Source organism: Chamaea fasciata, unplaced genomic scaffold (genome assembly GCF_029207755.1).
Source record: "Chamaea fasciata isolate MVZ Bird 193981 ecotype frontalis unplaced genomic scaffold, bChaFas1.0.hap1 SCAF_5, whole genome shotgun sequence".
NCBI lineage: Eukaryota > Metazoa > Chordata > Aves > Passeriformes > Sylviidae > Chamaea > Chamaea fasciata.
Genome location: NW_027094090.1, coordinates 69,133,847 through 69,155,349, shown reverse-complemented (window position 1 = coordinate 69,155,349; position 21,503 = coordinate 69,133,847). Strand labels below are relative to the sequence as shown.

At 43.6% G+C, this 21,503-nt stretch overlaps 1 protein-coding gene across 6 annotated transcripts in view; it reads left to right on the top strand.

The window, feature by feature from the left end:
- The first annotated feature begins 1,392 nt into the window (after positions 1–1,392).
- ATXN10 (ataxin 10) overlaps positions 1,393–21,503 on the top strand; it is a 111,200-nt gene continuing 91,089 nt past the window's right edge. For 5 of the 6 annotated variants that reach the window (XM_066184326.1, XM_066184331.1, XM_066184327.1 and 2 more), the window contains exon 1: positions 1,393–1,492. The gene's annotated coding sequence lies outside the window, so the exon portion shown is untranslated. Of the gene's footprint in view, positions 1,493–20,207; positions 20,338–21,503 lie in introns of all 6 variants that reach the window. The other variant, XM_066184330.1, reaches the window with a different exon arrangement.

The window sequence follows — 21,503 nt, the reverse complement described above, 5'->3', positions numbered from 1 at the left end:
AGCTCAGGATATTCTATGATTCTGTGGTAACTAATTAAACACGTTTCTTTTGATTTGTAGAAAAGGCATCATCACTGAAAGAAACAGCAAAAGAAAATCCTTCTGTTCCCTAAACTGGCATTTTTGCTGGCTCTTCAAAAGGTATCAGCTCAGGTCTCCCAGGGATGCTCATTCCAAGGGCTTGCAGTCAAACACAGCAGTTGATTGTTCCCTCTTGGCCAAGGCTGGAGTGAGCACGGTTTTGATGAAACAGCCAGAGCCTCTCCAGGCTGGCCAGCACCTGCCCAGCCATGGGTTAAGGAATGCTGTTTTCCCTAGGGAAAGGGACAGGGACCAGAATGTGATTTATACTGTAGGGTCCCGAGTTTGGCTGAGGTTTCCAGCCTCCCCACAGGCAGACCATGCCCCAACTGCCTCAGCTGCTGTCCTCCCAGCCAGGGCTCCCTGCTGACGATGGGGAAGGATGCCTTTTCCTCCAGCTCCCCTCTGGTCTCCCCAGAGCAGGGCTCTGTGCTCTGACACAGCAAGGAATGCCAGAGCCCTTCCCACATCACTTCTGCTCTCTGAGTGCCTTTGTTCCTGCTGCCTGTGGTGAGAGCAGGAGGTGTGAGGCTGCCTGGAAATTGCTGCTCCAAGACAGACATAAAGTACAACCACCAAGTCTCCAAAACATTGGCCTGATGAAAGATCTTTTATTCCTGCTGTGGCTAAGAATGTGCTATCTGTTCTGTAATGAGTTCCTTCTTTTATTTTTTTGCTTTCACCTTATCCTATTTCATTGGGTTTTTTCCCCTCTTCCTTTTCTTTATTGAATTCTCCTCTCCCTCTCCATATTTTCATTCTCTGCATCCATCTTTTTTTTCTATCAATGAGTGCTTACTTGTAACTGAGCAATTGAAGTTAAACATGATCACCAGAGCCAGGAGAGAGATCTTGAAGAGCTGCAGAGAGAAAACCCATCCTGGGGTGACTGCAGACAGACAAAGATAGGATAGGGGCCTTGTACCCCTTGGGCTTGGAGCTCTGGAATTTATTTTGTCTCCCTGCCTAGGGAAAGGGCAGGGAAACTACTGGGAAAACCAGCTACAAATGCAATAAACTACAGAGCTCCAAAAAGGCATGTGTATATAATATGTGTAAATACCAAGAATATATAAAAGAAAAAAAGGTAAAAAACCAATAGGCAAAGGAAAGCAGCTGTGGTGTGTCACTCCACAGGTGATGAGTATCTTGGCCTGGCCATGCTCACAGAGTAACACTTGCAGGCTGATCCCCAAGGTGAAGGTGATGCTTTTTGTTTTGTCATTAGCTGATGGTTCTCACATGAGCAAGATCTGGTGCAGGTCATAAAGTGATGGGGGGGGGGGGGGAGAGCTGATAAAAGATTTTGGGTTCCTCCACTCAGGCAAAGCCAAAGCCAACTTTATCTGAGTGCAGCCCACGAGTGACCTTGGACCTGATGAGAACAGCCACCCTTGATTCTGGATGTGAGGTAAGTTAAATTACACGTTGCTGAATTGTCCTAATGCTGCCAACATTTGGAGCAGAAATTGTAATAGCGATAAAAAAACACTACTGTAATGGATACCATCATAACTCTGTAACTACAGTTTAGGTTTAGAAAATTACAAATATGTGTTCAGCTCAGGCTAGCCAGAAAGTACTAAATGGTGCTTGAACTGTGGCCAGCTGTCTAGAAGTAGAAATTAGAAAAAAAAATTGGGGTTTTTCTCTTCCAAAGTGGAAAAATTGTGTAGGTTTGTACCTATTGGGCTGGTGACCGTTTGTCCAGCTCTACCAGGAAGCACCAGATTTTATGTGGTATTGAGAGGATGAAGTAGTTTGTAAAACAGCTGCCAAAAACTTGAAGATAAATGGACTGTTTTGCCTTCAACCTATGATGCACTTTACATCTTACAGATTAAGGATCTCATTTGCAGCCACTAAATCTCATTTTTTTTTTTTTATCAGACCTCATCACTTAACAAGTCATGGTAAACTTTGCTCTCTTTAGCAACAGTGAGTTTTATTTTGTCTTGAGTTACGTGCATTGATTGATTTTAGTGATGTTTCTTCAACTCATACAAGCAACTTGGCTTTTTCCAGCTCCTTGTAGAAAAATCCCCAATGCAGAAAAATCTACATTGTAGAAAATCTCTGGCTTCTGAGCTCTCTAAATGTTTATGATTACAATTCTATTTTACCTCTCCCCTGAGTAAGATTTACACCTGACCCCTTATTCCACTTCCCTCTCCTTAAGCTTCTCAGATGGGGAAGAGCTGGGAACATGGAAAGAATATTTCAGCTGCAGATGCCTGTGTCAGTCAAAGAAAAATGAGATGTTCTGCCCCATCAGCTACTGTGCTGTGGAGCTGCTGCTTCTGTGTCAGACAGAGACCAGAGAAGGTGGCCATGGGGGTGAGATAAGCAGAAAGAGGCAGGAAAGTATCTGTGTTAGCCAACTGGGAAGGGAATATAAATGCAGTCTGAGAACATGTGGGCTTCCCCGAGCTCCTCCCAGGCAAAGGTTACACTGAAATCACCCGTGGCTGAGGCTTGTCTTTGGTTATGACCGGCCAAGCCCAGTTATCTGATAGGTGTGGCTGCCTATAAGATTGCTCCTATTGAAGGGCACTGAGAAAATGAGCTGCTTTTTTCCCCCCCTCCTAAACCCACAAGATTTCCCAGATCTGCAGATGCACTGCTTACTGGGACGGGGTTAGAAAGGTGCTAAACCAGAGTTCCATGGACATGGGCTGACCTGGGCGGGGGCACAAGGACTCTGACCAGGCAGGATCTGGAAACCCCCTCTTCAGCAGTGGTGTTGTTTTTGATGTTTGGAATAGAGGCTGCCTCTGCTGGAGCCTTTCTGTTGGGAGAGAAGTGGGAGAACAGCTGTTCCATGAGGTCAGCAGAGCCTCTCTGGTGTCTCTGCAGCAAAGCTCAGCCCCCGGCTCCCTGGACTCCCATCTCCTCTGAAACATGAAGGCAGGGCTTTGGCAAGAGGTGATGCCTTAAGTTTCAGCTTTTGTGATTTTCAGATTCTGTGCTGCCTGGGGGTGCAGTTCTGAGCCTCATATTAAATGCCAGTAAGCTCTTCACAGAGCAGGGAGACAAAACAAATCCTTTTCCTGCTGGAGACCAAGGACAACTTTTAGGCCCGAGAGCACAAACAAGGGTGGGCTGAAGGGAGGAACAAGAAGGATGGGACCTCACAACCTGAAGCTTGAACTGGACAATTAAACTCCAATATGTAAATGGACCAAAACTGATAAAAATGCAAGACCCCGTGACCAGTCAGCCATTTTTTGACCATTTTGGGTTCGCCTTGTGTGTAGCCCTGGTCAGACCCTGCCCAAGGTGTATCTTAAAGGCCTTTCAAGAAATATCTCCTTTATTCTCTAGCTCTGTCCAGTCTCTGTTTCAGGTCAGCCTTCCTAAGGCATCAGAGAGACTGGGACCCACCTGGTCCATCCTCTTTTCCATGGTGGTTGTGTATGACCTGGTGGCACTGGGCTGTGTGCTGTTTGGAGCCAGGGATGTCCAGCAGCCTGAGTGCAGCCATGGGAACCCAGAGAGGGGAGGAATGGCCTGGAAGGGCTCCTTGTCCCTCTGCTCTCACACACACGGGCTCCACACTGGGCTCAGTGTACCCAGCCTGCCCTCCCACCTGCTCGGCTGCTGAGGCAGGGCTGGGTGGTTTCTCTGATGTATGGGAAAGGAAAATCTTAGAATGGTTTGGGTTGAAAGGGACGTTAAATATCATCTTTTTCCAAGGGACATCTTCCACTCGACCAGGTTTTTTAAGTCCAGGGGAGCAGGGGGTCCAAAATGATCTAAAGCAGAATCATCCAATTACTCTCTGCAACTGCACTGAGGTCAGGACACTTTGACTTTCGTTTCATCTTCTGGCAATTACATTAAAAGCCTGAATTGGTGTCCATTGAAGTTAATGAAGAGTTTCTGATTTATCAGGCACACAGCATTTCAAAGAGACTTTGGGCAAGTGTTTTACTTCTTCATGTTTTACCCATTCCTTCTGTGTATGGAGGTTATGTAGATGGTTATCTGAAAACCCCACATTCTGACATTTTGTAAATAAAAGCCAGTTGTACTGAACCCTTGGGTAGCAGACACTTCGAGAGAATGTGGAAATGTTATTAACTGGTTTGTCCTTTATCTTTAGCTGTATAGAAATGTTAAGAGAGGTTTTGGAAGTGTTTTAAATTCATAACTCAGAAACTTGACTTGGGCCCACTGCAGGGAGGCAATAGTTACTGGAGAAGCTCACGGGGTGGCTTCCATTGGCCCTTTGTGTGGAATATCCTGAGCTGGGAAGATCCCAAAGGGTTGGTTTGATCCTACAGAGCCATTCCAAGGACTCAGTACCCTGAAGTGCTCCCACCTACAGCTCTTGGTCCCTAGGTCCTTCTTTCCTTGAACTGTCACAAGCCTTTAAAATGACAAATAACTCTTGGGGTGGGAGAAGTAGTTTTCTCCCTACGAGTGGGAGAGCAAAAATGTCATAACAAAAAAAAAGAAAAGGTAAAGCATAGCTATAACCAAATTAGCCATGACTAATTTACAGTGCTGTGTTGGGGGCTATCGGATGCATGTAAGTTCAACAAATCACTTTCAAACCACAGAGGCCTCACTCAAGGCTGTAAGTCTCACATATGTGAGATTAAAGGAAATCCAAGAATGTAATTACTTGCCGTACATGAAAGAGTTTACATCAGTTTTTTTCAAAGGAGTTTGTAAAAGCAGCCTGTTTATCTGCAGCTATGTTCTGCTTATTTCATCTCCTTTGCCATTCTAATGGTACACGTGGTTTCTGCCCTCTACAGTTGTTTGGCACCTGCCAGGCTCTTTGGTGTTTCTTTGGAATATCATTACAGCACTGGGTTGCTGTAAACTGCTCTGTTTTGTAGCTGGTAATTGGTCATGAAATTGAACTCATGCATGGATAAGGAACATTTGGGTAAGGGCAGCCTTGGGTCTGCCTCAGAAATGCACTGCACTGAAATAACTGAGCAGCATCTGTCTCTGAAGTTACACTGCATGTGTGTCTTGTCCACAAAAGTTTTTTTTTTATTCTCTGAGTTGTAGTTCATGGTCTGAATCTGCTTTTTTGAAGTCCATGGAGCTTTGCCATTAGTTTTGACCAGCGAATTTCATTAGTGACTGAACATCTTTTGCTAGCTCTCTCCCCACCCTGTTTTCTTTTTGATTCTTCTACAATGCTTGATGCATTCGATCCTCTGTAACATCAACTGTATTTTTTATTTACCAAAAATGAAACTCTTGAGAGGGGGGAACCCAAGAAATATTTAACAGGCTCTATGGATCCAAAGCTGTTTTCCACATGGCCAGATTCCTGAAGACCTGCAGATGCTGAGTGGTATTGTTATAAGAGTCAAGACAGATTAGCTATCTGTAGTATTTAGGTATGTCAATGCTTTTTATTATCTAGCCCTTAATCTCCTCAAAATTTGACTGTATAACAAATAAGAAAGTATGTGCTAAGGTATTTACAGAAAGGCATTTTTTTAAAGCCATTCTTCTGTGACTTCATCATCTAAAAAATATATATACTGAACCTGCTAGAAAGTGACATTGTGTTTTCCCACTCTCCATCCTTAAATTTAAACCAGAGATTATATGTGTAAAACTTGCAGCAAATGGAGAAAATGATATTAACCCTTCAGCTGGGACCCAGGAATAGAAATGCCAATGTTTTATAGGAGTCCAAGGCAATATGATTCAAATAAATACAACCAACCTACACAGCAGCGTAAACAACCACTTGTTAAACAGTGGAGGAAAGTCACTGATGAATGAGCTGCATCTTCTCTACCTTGAGCTTGCAGTCAATAAATCTCACTTGAAAAGTGATCCTGCCACTTATCCTGTCAGCACCAAGCTGTATTATTCCTAGCCTCACAGGATTTGTCCTGCTGACCTGTTATTAGCCAAGAGATATCAGCATCCATGGCTGGGTTTTATCTGAAGCCAGTGGGTGGAATTGTCCCTGGTCACTGTGGAGTTCATTGATGGAAACAGAAAAACTTTTCTGTGAGAAAGAAAGATGAGAGGGATAGGCCTATCTGATGGCTGGTGTCTTGTCTGACTGCAGCTGGTGGCAAGTCAGGTGTGCATCCTGATATGACTCCAAAAGTGGCCCCAGATGCTTGGCTGCAGTAGGTTATGGCTGTATGTGTAATTGTTACGTGGCTCAAAAAGCAGCACCAGTGGGCTGAGCTTTGTTGTCACACTGCCCTTGATGCCCCCCATGCCCTTGAGCAAGGTGTGTAGGCTCTGTCTACACTAACAAGCAGCAGAGCATCAAAGGATCACATCTGGAGACTGAAAAAGTTGAGGATGAGGAGCTGATGTTCACCTCCCGCAAACCCACAAGCTCTCCAGGCCTGAGGGGTTTTCCCCAAAAAAGGTCTGGTCTGATCAACAGTGCTGAGCATTCCACGTGGCTGAAGAAAAATCCAGCTGTTAGTCTGTGACCTCTTTGCAGTACAACCCAAGGAAGAGTAGCAGAAGACAGCCAGGGAGGTGAGCTTCAGGAGTGCAGTAATGGTGCAAACTGAAATGCCCACGCAGGTCACCCTGTTACTCCTGATGCCTCAGAAGGGATTGAGAGGTTCATTCATGCGTGACCTGCTCAGCACAGTGCAAACACAGTTATACTCTTTGTCCAATTCAATTCAGGACTTCTTATCGAGTAGTGGCCTGAATCTGGGTGGCACCCCAGGAAACACAGTTTCACCCCTTCTCCATAGACTGGGAAGATCTGGTGCTTTTTTCTTCTGGGGTCTGTCTGTCCCAAGCTGTAAAACTTGCTGAGGGTGATGACTAGGGTGTCCCATCTATGGAAGTGAAGGAGGTAGCACTATGTATTGCATCCTAGGGATTAAGAAGTTATAACAAAACTTTAAAACAATCGTGTCACCGTGTGAGCCTCCTAGATCATAAAGCCTGGGTAATTTTTTTAAAAAACTTGTCCCATCCATTTAGAGGAGTTCATTTCTGCAGAAAATGGAGATAGAAATGATTGGAGATGATTCAGGATGGAGATGATTAAAACCATTTTCTAAATTACCTGAAAGAACACTGTTTTGTTTCATTTTTTAGTTTGTTTTTATCAGAGGTATGTAAAGATGGAAATGGCTGCACAGATAAAAAGCACCCTGGGCTGCAAAAGAGGAAAAACGTGGTAACTGATAGCAAAAGGCAAACTCCAAGCTTGTCTTCTCTGCTTTACAGGATGAGCTGTGTGCAGCTTCTGCTCAATATGCCCTGCTACATGAGACTCATTTCAGCACTGGGATTTTGGCAAAAGTTTAAGTGTTTGGTCAGAATTTTTCTATATCTCAAGTCGGTTTTTGTTTCTTAGCCTTAACAAGGCTTATGTTCTCAAACTGAAAGTTATGGCAAATCAGAATGAGTGCTGACCTGAGCTGATGAATGGCACAAAAGGGGGATGGGTAAACATGCCTCATTCCATGGAGGAGCAGATAATGTGCTGCCTGTAGCTAAGGAAAAGTCTAAATTTGCACTGTTTCTATATTAAAGCATGCATGGATTTATTTATTTTTTGGGTTGGTTTTTTTTTGGGGGGGGTTGTTTTTGGGGTTGGTTTGTTTGTTTTTTTTTTTTTTTTCTTTTTTTTTTTTTTTTTTTTTTTTTTTTTCCCCTGACATGCTGAGTAAGTGCTCCCTAGTTCCCAGGTGGAATGGCCTTTCTGCCATGCAGGCAACTTCTTCCATCTGCAAGAAAATCCATGGGAATACAAGAACTGACAGTCTTGAAAACAAGAAGCCTGAAAATGCTTGGACAAAAGGGGATACCTTAGGCTTCAGCAGCTTCTTTTTGAGCAGGTAGACTTCAGCTGCACATGTTTTAGGTGAAACCATCAGATCTCACCAAGGCTCTTTGGTGTTGAACCATTTTAATTTTTCATTATCAAGTGCTTAATTCTATGTGAAACAGAATGCCCTGAAGTGTCGACCTGACCTTCAGAATTCCCACCTCCTGCCTTGGGTCATGAGGGATTCATGGTCAGGCATCTCTGCAGCCTCTCAGCTCCCTGGGGAACCCAGTTTGTCAGGTGTGCCAGGCCCTTTGCTTCTCAAGCACTAGGCTAGACCAATCAATTAAATGTCAACTCTAGAGTAAACCAAATATTCTGAAGGGGGCCTGGTCCTAGTTGTCATGCAAACTTTGAACAAAAAAGGTGATAAAAAGATGAGAAATCTTAGAATGGAAGATGGAGTTTGAAGGAAAAGTGTCTGCAGTCAATGGCATTCTAATGCTGGTGAAATTAACTGTTTGTGTTCCAAGAAAGAGCATTTATTTATACAAAATCTCCCAAATCCAAGGTGACTCTGTTCCACAGGTGGCCATGTAATTGTGGCGTTCAGGCTGCTCTGCTGCAAGAGTCTGCCTTCAGCAATATTGCCTGAGAGATTAAAGATATCCTACCCAGCTGAGCAGCATAGAGCTGTGACTGTGCTGACTTTGAGATTATATTTTGAAATGAGAGTAATGAATTTGGAGGAGAGCTGGAGGAGCTGTGTGACTTTACTTGTTTCTAGCTGTGTAACTGGATTAAAATGGCACTGCACAGTAGTGGACCTGTATTTGCCATCCCGATTTTTCTTCCTTAAAGAGCTTCCCATGCCTCCATCTGCCTTTTTTTTGTTTGTTTTGTTTTTACTTGTGGTAAGAGTTAGGATGCCAATTTGGATGGGTGAGATGTGTGTTTCAGCAATGTTATGATTATATTTTGTTTAGCTTTTTTAATGTTGATATATGAAACGTAAATTTTTACAAATTCAACAAAACAAATTGACTTTAAAGCCATAATACATGTTCCTTTAGCAGCAGATCTGTAAGAAAAGCAGGATGGCGTGTTTGTTGTTAAAAGATGCTGGTAAAGGGATGCACACAAAAAGCTGCTTGCAAAACATGGAAGGAAGCATGATCTGGTCTGGGAGAAATAAGTGCTATCCACTGGGAATTCATCCATCAACAACATTAACGATCCAACAATCAACATCAGCATTCGCATAGCTCCACACACAACTCCCTTCCGGGATGTGCCCATTTTCTGTGAAAATGGAGCTGTGCAGTATGGTAGAACACGGCCAGATGCTCGAAGGAGCTAGCACAAACCAGAGGAATCAATCTGGAGCAGAGCCCTGGGACTGTGGGGGGAATGATGCTGCCGTCCCACTGAGTCTGATTTTTACACTGCAGTGTATTTCCATTTTTGCAGTATTTTGCCTTGCCAGCATCTCAGAGCTGACAAATTACGAGCAGAAACAAGAGCCAGACTATCCACCCCAATTGCAGAGATAATGTTCTTGCATTTAAGGAATCTCATCCCAGGCAGGTAATGGAAACCAGGTCAAGCAGGCCAGCAGTTCTGCTCTATTGCAGCAGCTTCCCTTGGTTTCACCCTTGTTCTTGTGCTGCTCTCCCAGTCCAAGGAGACATCGGGTCTCTACTTTGTGTGTGCCCTGCTTTCCAAGGACAGCCCTTCCCCGGGCTCAGTTTATTTCAGCATTTTCTGGGTATCCGCTCACACTGTGTGCACTGTGACAGAGCACTGGTCTGTCCCACAGGTGTTTGTTGCTGTCCTTGAACTCCTGAGCTGCCCCTGACAGTGGGATGTGGATGTGAAGGAAGTGGGGCTTGACTGCAGATGTGAGGCAGCTTTAGGAATCTTGGTCCTGTTAAATTCCTCTAATGAAAATTTGTCTTGTATTGAAAGTCTAGCTAACGCTAGGGTTTTTTGCTAAACCAAGAGAGGAGAGAATCCTGAAGGCAAAACAATTCAAGGAACAAAGTTTCCTCTTTTCCTCTGAAGAGTTTAACCCACAGGCCAGTAGATTTAGTTGACAGAGGGATTGGAAAATCTGATACACGCAGACAGATGCAGACATGCATAAGACACATAAAGTAGTTACCTGTAGGCATGAGGATTAGCACACAGACATACTGAGATCTGTCCTTGCAAAGGTGGGAATACCAGTACAAACACTGGAGTGATGGTTTCTATACATCACATCATGATTTATTCTTGAACCCTGTTAATGTGTGGCCCAAACTTTGCTTCTGTGCTCATCCACAGAATAGATAATCTGTCCCTCTGATGGCACAGGGCTGCTTGGACAGGCTCAGGTACCTGAAGCTGGCTGAGATCTTGTCAAGGCTCTTTCACAGCCTGACTGGGCTCTGACTGCCCCTCTGGAAAGGTGTGTATCTTCCACAGCTCCTACACCATCTCTGCCAGGCTGGTGTGGGTGTCATGGTCAGCCCAAATCACCTCCTGCACATCTGTGCTCAGGTGACTGGATTGCTCCCTTCAGCAACCTTGCTGGAGCCTGCATTTAGAGAGAATTTTGACCATAGTGGTTTTTTGCCGTTGGGAGGACCAACACACTGTGGAAGGAAGAAAAAAATTAGAATAGATTACATAGGGATTGCCTGACTAAAATGCTACCAGCTGTGTGTTGGAGCAGGGAGGGAAGGGAGAAAAATGCCCACTTTGTTAGCTGAGAAAACCCAATTTGTAAAGTTCAAATCTGAATTCAGACCGGAGTCTAGGGTTATTTTGATCAAAGGGGTGAGTACAGCTTGCTGAGGGACAAAAACAGTAGCCAGGCCGGGCTGGCAGCGAGGGAGCCAAAGCTTTCAGCCACCAGTTTCTCATATCTTGGGAGTATTGAGCCTGGATATGGCTGTCTGGGAGGGTGTAAGTGCACAAAGCATTGTATTTGGGGGCACTGAAGCTCTGGTAGGTAGATAAGGCACTAGGAGGAGATTAGATTGCAGTGTGTTGATGGAACATGGTTTGGGGGAACAGCAGGAGAAACAGAAAGAGAAAGACAATCTAATGTGCAGAAGATAAGGTTTGGACAGTATTGTCAATTATTTGAATTTCTGGATTTCCCAGAGAGTTCTCCTTGTCTCACCATTGGTGAACTTCCTTGCTGCTCCCTGCTAGCAAGGAGCTGTGTCCTTGCAGGAGGCGCAAGGAATTTGCATGTGATGGTTGCTGCAGCAGAGAAGGGCCGGTTCAATGGCCACACGTGATTTAAGGTACTGAACCATAGCAAAGCCAGGGTTTATGATGTTGTAAAGGAAGCATCTGCATTGCTCGGGGTCGTTTAAAAACTGTCTTTACTGAATCACTGAGTCAACAACATGAACTTAACAGTAGAAACCACTCTTTCTCACTCTTTTTTCTTCTTTTTACCTCTCTGCATGTTGTGCTTTTGTTCTGAAAAAAATAAAAATAAGTGGTCCTAACAAGCCACTTGAAGAAATGAAAATGCTGAAACGATGGCATGGCTCAGCAGCAGAGAGCAATTTGGCACTTAGGGTTGCAGAGGCTACAGAGAGCTCCAAGCGCTGCATTCCCAATGAGGATAACGCTACTGATTTCTTTCATAATTTCACCTGCCTCTCACTGATAGATGCCTGCTTATTTTGATCCCTGGAAAACAGTTCTGCACAATAACATAGGTGCATTGAATGCTCCAAAGGTCAGGCAGCTTGAGCATGGGAAAATATTTGTGAATGAGGCCCCCCAAAAAAACTACTGAAAGAGGTGATTTCTGGCTCAAAGATTAGTCTTCATTTAGAGACTGAGAATTTATTGCTGCCCAAACCAGCATTATCAGCTTTCTGTCAGCAACAATCATCAGGATTTCCTTTCCCAATCAACATGAGCTGTGACCTCATCGCTGCAAAGGTGAAACCCTGACAGGGATTAAAGGCTAATAGAAAGAAATGAGGTAGCAGGGCTGAACAAAGAGGAGCTTGTTACACAGCAATGGCCAACTCAGGCAGAATGTTACAGCTGAAACACGAGCCACTGAACCAAAGGCGAAAAAGAGTATTTTTAAGAGCCTGAGTAATGCTGGGTCTCCCCATCTTTCAGTGGAGAAGGAAGGCAGACTGCCATCCTTGCCATCAGAAATTTTTGAAGTGGGATTAGCATAGCCTTGTGGTTTGTCAAGTGTTTAATTGCAATTCTGCAGGGACGCAGCCTCAAAGACACTGGAAACCAATTTAACAATCATGCCTATCATTATACACACCAAATTGCTCCTGTGCATCTGTAATGTTCAGCAGTCTGAAACAGAGAGGCTGAGTCTAGGGCAAGGTTTAGAACGTGAAAAGTGATGAAAGGCAAATACATGCCTGATATTCATCAAAGCAACTTAATCCATGGTGGAAGAGTGAAAAGAGGTAAAAAGGGGTTTATGTGGTTGATCTGTGAGTTGCTAGCTTTTTCACTCATCCCCTGGCCTCCTGGAACCAACAAGTGAGACCATTTTTTTGGGGAAGGGATTCTTTTCTCTTAAAGGTCACTCTTGGCTGCCTCAATATCTTTTCATCCTAAAACCCACCACAGACTTGGTTCAAGTCCCAGTGGAAGCCATATGTGTCATAACTTTCAGTGGGCTCTAGATCAGTCCCTTTGTCAGTCATCAACATATCCTTGCTTTTTCCAGCAGAGGTAGACTCGTACTGTAGTCCAGGTCCAAGTCTTTTGGAAGTTTATGGCACCCGGGGTGCTTTCTGCATGTTTCAGATATCTTCAGCCCACCAACACAGGATAGCATCTCCTCGTGCTGAGTGCTGGCCTCTCTCCAAAAGGGACAGGATAATTTGACCTCTCACTGGAGCATAGGAATCACCTCACAGTGCCCAGGGTACTTGACACCTCATGGCATGAAGTCTCTGGGCTGCGGTCTGTTCTGAGGCTGCAAGGTGGAGGATTAGAGACCAAATCCATCTCAAACATGCAAGAATACTATTGAATTCGATGGGGACCAGACACTGTCATATTTGACATGGCGCACTTTGAGCACCTCTCAATCCAGCACAAAGAATCTGAGTGAATCTTAAGCAGAAAGGATGAAAGGAAACATTCTTGTTGTAAGTTCATGCATAAATCAGGTTCCTTGCTGATACTAAGCAGGCTTCAGAAACTATTCAGAATAAAAATATCTCCAGCCTAACACATTATAGAGCTTTCTGTGAGGAATCACCACATCTTTAAAACTTCCAAGGTGCTTCATTCTTTATATTTTAGAGATTAACATCAGCCACAAATACAAGAAGGCTAAGTCCTTTTCTTGTAAAGAAATCACCATCTCAAGCAGTCCGGTTGATCCCCAGCTCCCAAAAGGTGGAGCTGCGGGAACAGCCTTCAGCTGCTTCTGAAATGTTTGTAAGCTTTCTCCAAATCCTGAGGCTGAGCCATGCGAATAATCCCCAGCCCAGCTTTAGGAAGCATTAGGATGCAATGTTCATAGCTGCAGAGGGTAGCCTGGCTGAAATTCAACTAATGATGAAAACCTCTGCAGCAGCTTTTGAAGGCTGGGCAAAGTCAGTGTCCTTTTTGGGATGATTTGGGTGGAGTTTGACACGGCTAAGACTTTTCACTCAAAAGCAGTAAGATATTTAATTGCATGAAAACCTTAGAAATATTAGATTTAGTGATGCTATGGCTTGAGTTCCTTTCATTTAGAACTCTCAGCCTAAAGAAACATGAAGCCCATTGGGGTAGGGGAATAATGAGTCCTGTAGCAAAACCCAGAGCTACTATCCAGCATTGAAAGGCCTGAAAGTGACAGGTTTCAGGTTTGTCAGACAGTTTTCAGAGAGGAAAATACATACATAACTCTGAACTGAGGGGGGAAATTTAAGTAGGGACAATGCAATCAGCAGGCCAGGAAACTCAGCTAGGATCCTTATTCTTTACGAAAACTGCATGGATTGATGCTTGGCCAACTAATTTCCATGAATAATTTATTCATTTATATAATCTCTTTTGTTTTCAATTTAATTTTTAGTGACTGACCACCTCTGAAGTTAATTTTTCTTTTTCATTCTTCCATCAAGTCTTCAGTGGTGGTCAAACAGAATCCATTTCAGTTGCTGCCTTTCTTGCAAAGTTCTTGTTTCGATCAATTTAATTTTGCTCATGCTATTTCTGCATGGAGCACTGACCCTCCAGGCACAACAAAACTAAAAAGAATGCAAGGCTTCAGTCTGTTTCAAGGTTGGGCTCGAACATTTTTACCAACACCTGAGAATGGAGGAGTTTTTGCAGATTTTTGCAGCATGGGAATATTTTAAAGATGAAATCAAAAATCTCATGTCTCTCATTCCCATGTCTTTGTCAGGAATGAACACTTGAGATTCCACACTGGCAGGTGGCCTGAGGCACCTGTATCTCCCTCAGCTCACCAGGCACGCTGGCAGTCCTACCAAACCTCTTATTCTACTGAATTAAGATATGTTCCTTTGAGATCTTTTCCTGGCATGTTTGAATACCTTTTTATTTGTATTATAATCAACTTGAAAGCACGCCAAGGGAAATATCTGAGCCCTCCACAACAAGACCTACTAAGGGCAGAGATCAGAATTACTCAGCTACAACCATCAGAGCCCTCCTCATTTCCTGCCTTTCTCTGCAAACACACTCTAATCTGGAGTGAGCTAGAACTAATTTTTTCCCCCCTGCACATATTGAAGACAGACTTGGTGTTTGTATTGGCACAGGGCCTGACATGGCATTTGTGAGGATGAACCACAAGCATGTGTACTTCAGCTAGGCAGAGTCAGGGAAATATGTGCTAGAATCAGGAAAAACCTTCTTCCCCTCTCCCTCTGCTTCCAAACCAGTAAGACAAGGGGGAAAACACCCTTCAGGCTTCTCCTTTGCAAACTGTGCCCACAACTTCTCTCACCTCTCTTGACATGCACACATGAGGCCCCTTCACAGGGCTGGGCACCATCGTGGCCACAAGAGAAAAATCTGAGGTGGCTTTTGCGTGCGTGCAAGGGGAGGAAGACAGAAGTGGCCGTACATGGACGGCGCTTTGGCTTTCTTTTCCTACAATTTGTGAGGAAATGCAGCTAAACTTTAATGGAAGAGAAGATAATACACCCCTAATATGGGCAGTAATTGAGCATATTCCCAACTGGAACACAGAGGAGAGATCTCTCCAAGGAGTCAGTTGTAACTCTGTACCTGAATTCCGTCTCTGCTGTGCTCCTGCAGTAGCCCTGCTCCTGGCTCCAGCCAGCAGTAACTTACACACTGCAATGAGCAAAACTCCACTGCATCATACCAAGGTGTGTTCTGTAGTAAGGTTAATGTGAAATGCACAAAAGAGGGAACGAGTTGTGGGAGCTTTTCACTCGATGGTTGTCAGTCCAGACCTCACTCAAAGCTGGTACCAGCCAGACTCCCCTAAAGAGACTCTCCTGTTCTTGGGTGTCTTTTTGCAGGGAATCGTGGCTTTCTCACCACTACTCCAACACCCAGTACAAACAATTCCCTGCTTGGCAAGTTCCCAGAGACAGACTGGTCCTGTTCCAACAGAGCCAAGAATTGATCCCTTTTCAACAGGTACCCTCTATCTTTGTCTAGGGACATCAGTGCTGGAAACTGAGTGCCAGTTGAGCAGGGTATTCCTGTCCCTTTGTATGGGAAAAGCTCCTGGGATACTGCCCTGGTGGTATTTGTGCTGTGCTCATTCTGGGGGAAAACCCAGACATTATTTTCCAGCAAATGCAGACTGGTGTAAGAGGAGATTTTTTGGGTACATGGGCATCATGTCTGTAGAGTGTAAGGGCTTTTCAAGGACCACTATGGAGCAAACTGTGTCGGGCTCAGTCCCTGTGCACTGGCAGAGATGCTCAGTACTGCAGCAGCTGGACTGAGAGGTGGGAATACTGTGCACAGAGGTCTGGGAGATGCTTGTCCTTGTTTGAGGTCAATGGCAGCCTCTTGATGCCCTAGTAGCTTTTGTTTTCAGAGTCATCTATTTTCCACCTGTGCTTAGCAGGATGTTGTTCATCTCCTGGAGGTAACTTCTACAAAGTATCTTGACTTGCAGTGTGACTGGAAAAAATGCTGTCATTTCAGCTCATTAGATCCTTTGAGCGATTAATTGTATTATTTCTGCTGCTAAATCAGCAAATTTGGTCTAGTTTTTTGTTTCTGTTTTTTTTTTTTTTTACAATGTTTCTTGAGACTGTAATGCTGGCATTTAGTATTTGCAGTATTCTGTACCTACATTGTGATTATAAAAGCAGTTGTGTGCTTCTATTCCTACCCAGTTAAGGATACACTCTATTTACTGCTGTTTTATCCAAATGCAGCAAATTTTTTAACAAACTTTTCTTTCCTCCTTCAAATTAAAATGCTCATAAACATTTTTTATCCTCCCTTCAAAACTGGGAATGTTTCAGAGAATAATCTATCCAAGAAGGAAAAAAAAATGTTACTGTTTCTGTAAAAAAATTTTGAAAAACACTTTATTTGATCTAAATTCAAGACTGTGCAAAGGTGGCATCATCCAAAATTTGGAAAGCTTTCCAAAGAACTGAGTCAGAGTTATTAACTCTGACAAACTGTATATAATGTGAGGGGGGGGGGGTGATTAAAATGGATAAAACCTCCTTAAGGTTGGGAAGAGCTAACTGAGACAGTCACCTCAGCATCTCCTCCAAGTAAATTATTAAGAATGCAAAGGTAGAAAAAATCAGGAAACTGCAGTTAATATGTTTCCCTGATAGATTCCTCAGTTATTTATACATCCTCTTTTTGTTTAATCATTAAATCAGTCAATCTTTTCTGCTTCACATGTATCTAACTTCTGTTGCTGTGTAGGGGTCTCAGACAACTTTTCTCTCAGAAACCCTGCAGGGATTAACAAGATGTTTATTATAAATCAAAGGGGAAAAAAATCAAGAAAAGAGATTTTGTTTTTCTATAAGCAGACTGGCTTTACTTCCTTTGGAATTTTTTTTCCTCTTTGCTCTCAATAAGAAAAAAATAATCTCCCTACCTGGCTTACTGTGAAGTCCTTTTTGCACATTTCCTAAATGTGAAAGACAAGTAGGATGGTGGTTTTAAGAGAGATTATTGGACAGAGTGCCTGAAGAGGTTGAAATACAACTTTAAACAGAAGATATTTTTAAGAATTTGGGCTTGAGGGGGAAAAAAAAGTTGCTGTCAGCTCAACTCTTTGTTTGCCAGAGGTCAATGAATGATGAGGAAGAGATTACACAGCAAGCAAATAATGTTGAATAACGAGTTTGAAACTCTTCTGAAACTTTAAGCTTGTGTTTACTCCTCTTGTTCCTTCTGCATTGGTCTGAATAAATTTTCTCAATCAAAAAACAAAAATCAACATCTGGAACAAATGAGGCTCAACAAATGTTCTTGCTGTTTCTGGCCTTAGCAGAGTTGAGTGTGTGGTTGTGGCTATGCTGTACCTGCTCGGAGGATGTACTCTGTAGGGTTTGGTCCATCCACCTCTTCTTGGGAATGGTTTCCCTCAGATTTAATTCTCTAGAGCTATCCATGACTGGCATCTTTCTGCCCTGTGCTCAGATAGGTGTGGACAGCCCTGTGCTGCCCTGTCCCAGGAGGGGACAGAAAGGATGCAGATGTCACTTTCTTCATGAGCTGCTTGCGGTTTCCTTGGGGTCTAGTTTGGGTACGTTCTACTTCTGAGCTGCCACAGAGCTACAGGTGCTGTGGCATCTGCCCAGCACAAACTGCAAAGTTTATCTTCCTTTCCAGCTCTGACTTGTCTTCCCAAAATCACCTGACCCAATGCTCTGTGGGAAGGTGGCAATGCCAGTTATCGCATCCTGCCCTCTCACACTCCCTTGTTCCTGCAGGCCCCCATCTCCTGCCTTGTGTTGAACCACCCCATGGTGGATCAGCATCGGGAACTCATAAAAATAATAGCAAGAATATGATGATGATGCAAAAAATGGAGCAGTTAAATCCAGTCACCAACCCGCAGGGATGTGTGGCCACAGGAACACTCACAGCAGCACAGCATGAGCTGTGGGGCACCCGCAGCTAAGAGCAGGCAGGAGCAAGGAGGGCAGAGAGTCCTGGAGTCAACTTCCAGCTTTCCTGCTGGATCAGCCCTCTCAATCAGCTTGTTCTTCTACTGGGACACTGACTGATAGACCTCAAACAATGGAGCAAGGATGGGAAGTGGCCCCTGGGGCAAAGCAGGGCTGCTGCTTTCCTAGAGCTGTCAGCTCCAACATCAGTTGATAGCCGTACCCGGCTCAGCTCCCTGAGCAATCACCACTGAAGGAGGGAAGCCAGACCACTTCAGGGCAGACTATTTAAGTCACCTTTGGCTTCAGAAAGTACAGTCTCCTACAGGATACTCCCTGTTGTTCCCCCCAGCCTTGTCTATCTGCCAGGGAATACCACACGGGTAGAAGTAGGGCCCTGAGGTGCGTTGGCAACCTCTTCTTGATGTTTGCCATTGCACTGATGGTTGAAATAAACCCCAGTTAATGACACCCCAGTAAAATACCAGTGTGCCAGAACAGAGCTACATTGCTCTTATTTAAAGGAAGATATGAGAGGACAGTCTATTGAGAATGATAGTATTCCCTGAAATAAGGAGAGGAATTCCTTAGAAAGGCTCTTTCCAGCATATTAACATGTATCGATACTGGAGTAAAGCAACCCAACTTGTTTAAGACTGGGATCTTTGATAAACTGTGAATGCAGGCTGAATGTGCTGTTGTGTTTCAATCTCAGCTGTCATTAATGGGATGGGAGAGGGGAGGAAGAAAAGAAAAAAATAACCTATTCTTGACAAAACCAGTTACTATTTCTTCCTTTACAAACAAAGGGGGGAAAAGGCGGGAAAGAGCTCTCATGAGAATCTGTATGAATTTCCTTAATAGAGTGTACTTTAGGTGGAGAATAAGTTAAATTCTGTGAGATGTTGGGGTTACCAGAGTAACAACGTTTTGAGTACAAAACCAAATAGATGTATGAGCCCAAAGTAAATCATTAATGTGCATCAGTATATTTGAGATGGGTTGGAGTGACTTATATATTGTAGTCCTTCTTTATTTAATATTTCAAAAGTGTTCTTTGATTTAAAAGCAAACACTTAATAGGCCTCTTTTCAGACAATTATGTCCCCTTTTCTACAAAGCACTCTGAAAAGAGACTCGTCATTGATGCCATCTAATAGAACAAACACACCAATTTGATGGAGTCAAACAGAACAAAGGGGCCTTGGTACATCAAGAAACTTAAACATGGGCGTTATTTTAAGGTTGGTAATCATCCCAAGACTGCTCTGTTTCTTGCAAACTTGAATTCAGCACCCTGCTGAATTCAAGCTTAGGTGGTCAATCTGCAATATACTTTTTGACTACAAGGAACATTTCTTGGTAACTATTTCTGAACTAAGTCTTTCTATAATAGACAAAAAGAGTGGCTATAGATAGGTTGGGGATGGATGTAACTGCTTTCCAAGCAATTATCTTCTCATTCATACCTATTTGCCTTGTTTAATACAATTATTTCAGTCCAGGAGACCTGTTAATAGCAGCATGATAAATAACAGCAAAAGTAAGTTAAATGGTCAATTGAAGAGATCTCTCACAGGATCCTAAATTAGCTCTGGCAAGTACTGAACCTCTACTTGTTAACTGTTGCTAGTAACTGAATGATTGCATTTTCCCCCCAACATCTGACCATTCTTCCCAATATTTCGTCCCATCCTCATTGCTATTCTGGGGACATACTCAAAGTTTGGGCTTCATAATTTAGTAGAAATAAAACACGGTCATTTAACAATGAGTTACTGTTGCTAGGGAACAAATGGAGTTACTTTGCTTATTGAAATTTGGGGAAAGCAACAGAGAATAACATCCTAGAAAAGAACAAACATACTGCATGCCTGACTTCCATTCCACGTTATGGAATGGAACTGACTTGCAGCTAGAAAATCATTGTGACCACTTTCATTAGTCCAGTAAAGAAATTCAGTTCTTCTCTGCCTGCCTTCCCTGGGAAGCTCCAGCCAGATGACAGTGCCACACCACATCACTGCTGACAGTTCCTTGAGCAGATTCCTTCCATGGGCAATTAGCCTTCACAAAGCATGAACGGACTAGTTTTCTATCAGGAGACTGAATTTTAGCTGACAAATTAGACAGGTTCCCCGAGGCCAGAGTTATATGGCTTTGCCAGTCTCACTAAAAATGTGATTTATAACAGATTCCTCAGCAGAGGCACTCCTTGCTTCAGGAATGAAGGTGCACACTGTACTCAGACTCTTCATCTAACACTATGATCTTACAAATCTTTTGTGCAGGAAAAACTTTTACCTGCTTTTGACTTATCAAGTGACTCCTCATCTGACCATGAATGGATAGCGCTGGGAAACTCCAGTGCATATTTAGAAGTCAGGCATGCATTTACAGGCGTAAATAACATTTCAGGAGGTAAGAGTATATTAATTTGGGAAGTTATGTCAGATGTAGCTGGATGGGGTTTCCAGCTGCGAAAACAATGCAACAGATTTTGTCTGAGATGTGTCTCTGGCTTTTGATGACATAAAACACGTGGCAGCAGACCTTGCATTAGACATAGAAATGAGACAAGACACACGCTCTTGTTCAACAGTGTGAAAAGGTTTATTCTTCTTCATAACTCAGCCAACAGACTCTAACTCCAGCAGACTCCCACTGCAGGCTTCCCTTGCAGGCTCTGACTGACCTCACAGCAGCAATTCTCTCCCATTTAGTCAGTCCTCCCCTGACCAGCTAACTCACTTTTTTATCATACTCATCCTTACTGGATATAGCTGTGATCTACAAAGGGCAAGGCTGTTTTTTGTAATTAGCACAGTTGTGACTGACCAGGGGCGAGGCTGCCTCTAGTCCATTCTCCTACAAAAACAGAAGCAGAGGAGCAGAGGTTGTGGTGCACAGGGCTGCACTAATTAATTGCACATGAAGAATATCCCCCTGCATGTTCCCAGCACCAGTGACTCCTGATGCCAGGTGGTTGTGATACAGCCTGGGGGCAGGATGAGCCATCAGTGCGGGGCAAGCACGGGTGAGAGACAAAAATAAGGTCTAAAAATTAGCAGACGCAAATACCATGCTGTGCTTTATTCCCTTTGGTTCTGCTTTTAAGCCAGACCATTCTGAAAGGGAGACAAAAAAAAATGTTTTCCCAAAGCTAATGGAAGACTCAGAGTTTTGTGCAGTTGCAGAGTCACAAAAATGATGGGCAAGGAGAAAAGGGAAGAGAGAAGTCAGATCCCAGACCCAATTGCTGCCAACTGAGGCTCCACCTCTGACTCCTCACAAGGTTTTCTCCTTGCTTCCCCCTCTGGTGAAACCAGTATTTGTGTTCTGTGAATATTGCTCAGATCAAAAAGCAGGCTCACCCATCCCTGACAGTGTCTTGAACATGTCTGTGTTTGCATGGAATTAGTAGTTAATATTTTAATTATTAATTTATATCACTTAATAACTGCATGTTGTGTTGCTGAGGTATGAGGCACACTCAGATTGGTAAAGTACGGGAGGGGAGGCTGACAAAGCCCACGTAGCCTAGATCTAGCAAGTGGATAACGTGTGGCACACAGATGCAGACACAG